The 7,046-nt window shown below is 33.8% G+C and overlaps 1 pseudogene; it reads left to right on the plus strand.

The window, feature by feature from the left end:
* Window positions 1–305: 305 nt before the first annotated feature.
* LOC101571741 lies at window positions 306–5,014 on the plus strand (annotated as a pseudogene).
* Window positions 5,015–7,046: the final 2,032 nt, after the last annotated feature.

Genomic DNA, 7,046 nt, shown 5'->3' on the forward strand with positions numbered 1-7,046 from the left:
GAATTGGAATTCCATTGGCATTCATATATTGTAGGTGCATGAATTCAGCAAAGAAATCCTATATAGTCCATTAGTCTATAACAGTAAGGTGTTATCTGCATGACTGGCAATGTCAGAAGTTGTTGACTTGAGTCTTTTACAGTTCAGCATATTAATATGACTTTACTTTTTATAAATAAATTGTCTCACATAATAGAATCTGTCAAGATGAAAATTTTCAGAGTAGGATAACAGGTCAAAGACCCAGCTAAATATCTGTTGTTACAACATAAGTCTCAAATTTTTCAAGTTGATGTGCTGGGAACATGCCAGTGTTATACTTCATGTCCACAGGTCATCTGATGGAAGAGCTCTTCTTTCTAGAGGAAGGTGATTTATGTTCTAAAAATGTCATCAACTGATTGGATTAAATTTATCCATACTATGGAAAGCACTCTGTTTTATTCAAAGTCCACTATTTTAAATGCTAATCTGATCACAATATTACTTTCACAGAATCATTTTGACCAAATATTTTCACATCATAGTCTAACCATGTTACAAATATAATTAACCATCCTTATAATTTGAACATACTGATGCAGTGTTTTCCTCTTTGCATTATTTCATGAAAGTGTTTTCCTTGCATTTTTTTTCCTCTAGAGGTGGGGTGTATTCTTTAAAAACTAATTTTAATGCCTTTTTTCTCATATAATTTTAAGTTTTTCTTTTCACTCATTTTGAACAATATGACCATGATATATATCTTAGTTCAGTATTTTTATGTATTTTCTTATTGAATTTCTTGGCTCCACTTTTACCAATTTTGGGAAATATTTAGCCATTATTCTTTGGCTATTTCTTTTCATTTCAACTACTTCTTTGTTTTCCTTCTATATTTCTTCTTCCACTGAAGTGACAAATATATATTTGGTGTGTTGAAATTGTTTTTCAATGTTTTGATGTTTTGCTCTTTTAAAAGTTTTTAACTTTTTCAGATATTTTCCAGTAGTATGTCATCAACTTTACTTTTCTTAGGAACTGTTTACTCTTCTATTAAACTTAATGTACTTTTCATGCATTTCATTATGGCCTTTACTGCTAGGATTTTCACCTGGGCTTTTTTAATGTTTGTTAGATATACTTAAACTTTTTAAATACTTTTGTTAGCTTTCTTAGCATAACAACTGTTTCTAATTTTTCTATTCTTTGTCCTAGATCTTTTCATTCTTTGTTTTTGCAGTTTTGGAGACCAGTCTCATGTATCAAAAACAATGCCGCAGTGAACATGATATTGTTCATATTGGTTCAAGACTCTGATTTAATTTCTTTCAGATAAATAACGAGTATAAACTTTAACTTTAAAGTAATTACAGTCACACCTGCTTAATTTAGAAGTTTGGACTCACAAACATCAAAGGTCTTTAACACCAAGGTAAAGCAATAAAAAGTGTAATAAATTGTTAGTTGACACATAAAATGATGTCATAGAAGAGTCAGCACAGAAATAAACTTATATCATCAGATTGAAAGATTGTCAATACCTGAAGTTCCAACTTCAAAGCCAGGAAATCCTGTTATACAGCTTATATAATTATGAATGTGAAAAGTCTGCAATTTTCTCTTCATGTATTAGAAGCTAAATTCTTCCTAAAACTGAGGCTCCTGAAATGGCAGTTTTGACAAAAATATCAGTGTTACAACTATTTGTGTGACTGGAAGAAAGGGAGTTTGTAGTCCCTAAGAAATAGCAACATGCTTGAGTGAACAATATCTGCATTTTTTAGATAGATAAGAAAGAAACTGCCCCTGTGAACTGGCTAGGTTCACATGGAGTTTTCACTTATGGCAAGATGTCCTGCCATGCATCTTAACATTTAGTCTTTAGAACAAGACAATGACACTGTGTTATAAAGTAGGAAAATATTTGTATACTTCAATTGGATTGGTGAATTATGTGGTACTTCTGCATTTAATTTTCTCAGTATACTCCAAAATGTATTCCACAGAAACCAAACCAGTCTACTTTTGTACCAAATGTTCCAATTTCTCTACATTTTCATAATATGTGTCTTTCATTATATATTTCTCTTCTATACTATAATAACTGCTGTAAAGAGATAGCTAGTTGTGATTTTGGTTTGTATTTATTGATAACTATTGACACCAATTTGTATGGCTTCTTTGAAAAACTGTCTATTAAAATCATTAGCTCATTTTAAAACCACATCAATGAATTTTTCTATTGAATTACAGTAGCTCCTTACATATTTTCAACCTTGACTAAGTATGAAGAATATGGTTTGCAAACATTTTTTTTTCATTTTGTAAGTTGCCTTCCTATCCTATTGTCTTTGTTGTGCAGAAGCTTTATATTTTGGTGTAGTCCCATCTGTCTGTTTTTCTTTTGTTGTCTCTGATTTTTGTCTCACATTGATTCATCACTGCCAAGACATATCAAGAAATTTTCCCACAATATTTTCTACTGATTTTATACATTTATGACCTAATATTTCAACATTTAAGGGAATTTTGAGCTATTTCATGTGTATAGGACAAGGATTTAGTTTCATTCCTTGATGTATGGATATATAATTATCTTTACATCATTGAAAATAGTACCTTTCTACTTTGTTCTTCACACTTTTGCAAATTTTAATTAGCCACATACACATAGATTTACTTCTGAGTGTTCTATTTTGGCTCAATGGTTATGTTTCTGGCTTTATGATAGAAACACTTTTTGAGTCATGAAAAATGTTGAATTTTATTAAATAGTCTTCTTTCATCTATAGACAAATCAATGAGATTTCCTTTTTAATTATTTTAATGTGATATATCACATTGATAGCCTTGTATATGTTGTCATGCTTACATGACATAGATAAATCTTATTTGATTGTGATGCATAATTCTTTCAAAATGTTGTATGATTTACCTTGGTAATACTTTGATGATGATTTTTATTAACATATCATAGATATGTTTATTAAGAATATTAGTCTACAATTTTCTTGTGTAATCTTTGTCTATTTTGGATACCAAAGTAATTCTAACCTCACAGTGTGAATTTTAAAGTATCCCTCCCTCATTTAGGGGTAAAAATTTCTTTCAATGTTTTGGATCAGTTTGAAAATGGCAGGCATTTCTTCTCAAAGTGTGAGAGAATTTGCCAGTAGAACTTGAATTTTCTTCCTTGGAAGATTGTTTTTTTCTATTTTTTCAGTCTCCATATCAATGATGGAACTGTTGATATTTTATATCACCATGATTCAGTCTTTCTAGATTGTGTGTTTCCAGAAATTAATCTATTTTTTCTAGGTTACCCAGTTTTATTGACACATATCTCTGCATAATATTGCTTTATGAATCTTTTAACTTTTACACTATCAATCATAGTGTCTCAATTTTATGCAGAATTTATTTGATTTTTTCATCTTTTCCTTAGTCTAATAAAAATGTTTCTGGGACTAGGGATATAGATCAGCAACATAAGTAACTGCTTGACAAGCTCAAGGTCCCGAGTTTGATCCTTGGTTTAAAAAAAAAGTAAAGAAACAAAAGATAAAGCTAATACTAATGCTGAGGTACTTTGTAGTGGGCTAACAAAAAATCTCAGCAGATTAAAGCACCTGCAAGCAGGAGGAGGGGCCAGGGATTCGATCTCAGGGACTACTGTGCTGGCCCCACCCCCAGGAACTCTGAGATAGCAATTGAGACTGCCTGGTGGTGCTGACCTGTAATCTCAGCTCTTGGGAGGCTATAAACAGGCAGATCACTACAAGTCCGATCTAGTAGTGAGACCCTGAACAATCTGTAGACCCTTCCTTAAAATACAAAAAAAATTCTGCATTTTTTTTTACTTTTACAAGAGATCAATTTTTTAAAAAAATCTATTTTAGTTTTATTAATTTTTAAATTGTTTTTATATCCTCTCTTTTCTGAACCTCTGCTTTAGTTTTAATTACTATATCTTTCTGGTAGATTGATCCTTTTGTCAATGCGTATCATTTTGTTTTTTATTTCTTCTTTAACTCAATAATTTTTAAGTGTGTTGTGTAATTTCTATCTAGATTTGAATTTTTCAGTTTTCCTTTTTGATAGTGATTTCTAGTTTATTCTACTGAGTTTGTAGAAAATATTTGGTATGATTTCAATCAATCTCATTGAATTAGTTAATATCTGTTCTATGACCTAAAATTCCATCTGCTATGGGAAATTTCAATGTACCATTGAAAAAGATGGTCTAATGTTGTTTTCTTGATTGTTCTATATATGTTTGCTAGGTACATTTGGGTTATAGTTGTTATGGTTTATTTATAGATGCTTCCCTAAACCGTTGTACACTCACAGGTGAGGCATTTGTGAGGTGATCAGATTATAGAAATGTGCTACTAATCAGTGAATTAACCACTGGTGAGTTTATGGCTAAATGTGATGTTGGGAGAACGATTTCATGGATGCTGGGTAACTGAGTGTGTGCAACTGGAGGGGAACAAGAAGATCCACTGGGCACATGTGGTTTTGAACCTCTGCATTTCTAACCTCAGATCTTGAGAGGTGTCGTGATTCTTGCCCATTGGACTGTAAGGTTTATGTAGGGAATCTTGGGAAAAAGATTGAGCTGCAATGGGATTTCGGATATTCTGGACCACTGCAGGGTAAGTGGGTTGCTAAAAACCCTCCTGGCTTTGCTTTTGAGTATCCCCAAGATACAGCGGATACTGTCCAAAAGATAGATTGAAGACCATTATGTGGCGGCCATGTCAGAGTGGAACTATCCAATGGTGAAAAGAGAAGTTGCAATCATGGCCCTCCTCCTTCTTGGGGTCGTTGCTCTCAAAATGATTATCACAGGAGGAGACCTCCATCTTGACATAGATCTCCACAAAGGAGAGGTTTCTCTTGCAGCTGGAGCAGGTCTCTTTCTAGAGATAGGAGAAGAGAGAGACCACTGTCTAGGGAGAGACATCGCAAGCCATCCTGATCCTTCTCCAGGTCTTGCAGGTGATCTAGGTCAAATGAAAGGAAATAGATCAGTTTGCAGGAGAAGTGGTATACAGAAATTAACTTCTCTGATGGGAGTGTGTACAGAAAATCCAAGTTTTGCTTGAGACTTTATAAACTTGATGCATTTTTAAGAAGTTTTAACTGTTCACTTTTGTGTCTTGGAACAGTGACTCAACAATATAATTCTCTCTGGTTGAGATGGATCATACAAGGCAGGTAATAACAAAAATTGTTACTTTACAATGTTTCCTTAAGCAAAATTAAATTTGCTTTGCACTTTAGTCTTGCACAGAGTGAAAATAATCCTGTAAACTCTGCCTAACGTGTTATAGTCTAATGTTACAGCAAGAAAATTGGCAAAAATTGAGCAAGACCTGTTTTATAGCTGAGATAATTGTGCATAGACGTGTCACAAGGTACAGATAAAGAGCACATGCAAAATTAGGTGAGCATGGATTTAAAAATAGAACCAGTCTTTATCCTGGGCAGAGGTTTCCTGGTTAGTATATAATTAGGTAAATTTCAAGAGCACTCACCTATGCTAGGTCACAAATGTTCCTTCTGTGATCTGCATATAATTACATAGCTGTCTGTACCTTTATTTGGAAACCTGAGATGTCAAAGAACCAATGTCCCATGAGTTTAAGAGTACAATGTAGAGCTGAACTTTTGGGTTACTGTGCAAGATCTTTTTTCATGCTGTCATTAGTAATTTATTTTGTGAGACTCTTGGGATTAATGTTTTGGTTACAAGTTCTTTTTCTTTCTTTTTTGGAGAACCAGAGATTGAACTCAGACCCTTGCGCTTGCTAGGGAAGTGCTTATTCCACTGAGCCATCTCCCCTGCCCCTACAAGTTCTTAAATAAATAAATAAATAAATAAATGTGATCTTGGGAAATGAAGCCTGGTGGGAGAAAGTGGTGCACTGAAAGTGTGGCCTGGAGGAGTATAACTTCTCTTTTCATTCAGTCTTTCTCTCTGCTCCCTGACAACCATCCAATGAGCAAGTATCCCCTTCCATACTGTTCTGCATTGGACCAAACCAATTATGGATTAAACCTCTACAAACTCTGACTCAAAACAAGACTTTACTCTTTTGACTTATGAGTATCAAGTATTGTGTCCTAGTGACAAAACAGTTACTAAGACAATAATATTGCTCAAGGCAAATATTTCTAAGTAATTTTACCTTCAGATTATTCAATAGAGTATTGACTATGGCATTTTAAACTCTCCTACTGGTATTTATCCTTTTGCTTTTGTCAATGTATGTATTATACATTTAGTTGCTCATACATTGTGTGAATGTATACTTATAATCACCATAAATCTCAGGTGTACATTCATTTTGTGTAATGTCTTATTTGCATCTTCTGACACGTTTCTGGTTGAAGTTGATAATGTACGCTATAATTAAATGCATCCATTTCCTTTTGTGGTCATCATTTGCATGGAATACATTTTACAATCACTTCCTTTCAGCCTATATATTTATTCAAATGCAATATTATATTAGTTACACTTTTGGAATATCAAACTAGAAAAACACAATGTGACATTAATAGGCATCAATGAGAAAGAAGAAGTCAACACAAATGACATTTTAAAAATATGGGCAGAAGTAATAGCAGAAAACTTCTCACGTATGAGCAAACAATCTGACATTCAGGAAACCAAAGGATACAGAACACCAAGTAACCTCAAACCAATTAAAAATACACCGAGATATATAATAGTCAAGATCTCAGAAATTCAGCACAAGAATAATATACTGAAAACAGCTAGAGAAAAGAAGCAGATCACATTCAAAGGAAAACCCATCAGAACTATGGCCGAATTCTATTCACAAACATGAAGTCAAGAAGAGCATGGAAGAGCACCTCGCCACTTCAACGCGCATCTCGGTGTGTGGAGCACCCTCATTTTTCTTCCTGGGCGATGAGATCCGGTAGCCAGAAATCCAACATGTCGATTCTCAAGATGCATGCCCGAGAGATCTTTGACTCTCGTGGGAACCCCACTGTGGAAGTTGACCTCTACACCTCCAAAGGTCTCT

The sequence above is a fragment of the Octodon degus genome, unplaced genomic scaffold, assembly GCF_000260255.1.
Source record: "Octodon degus isolate 3935 unplaced genomic scaffold, OctDeg1.0 scaffold00301, whole genome shotgun sequence".
Classification (NCBI taxonomy): Eukaryota; Metazoa; Chordata; class Mammalia; order Rodentia; family Octodontidae; genus Octodon; species Octodon degus.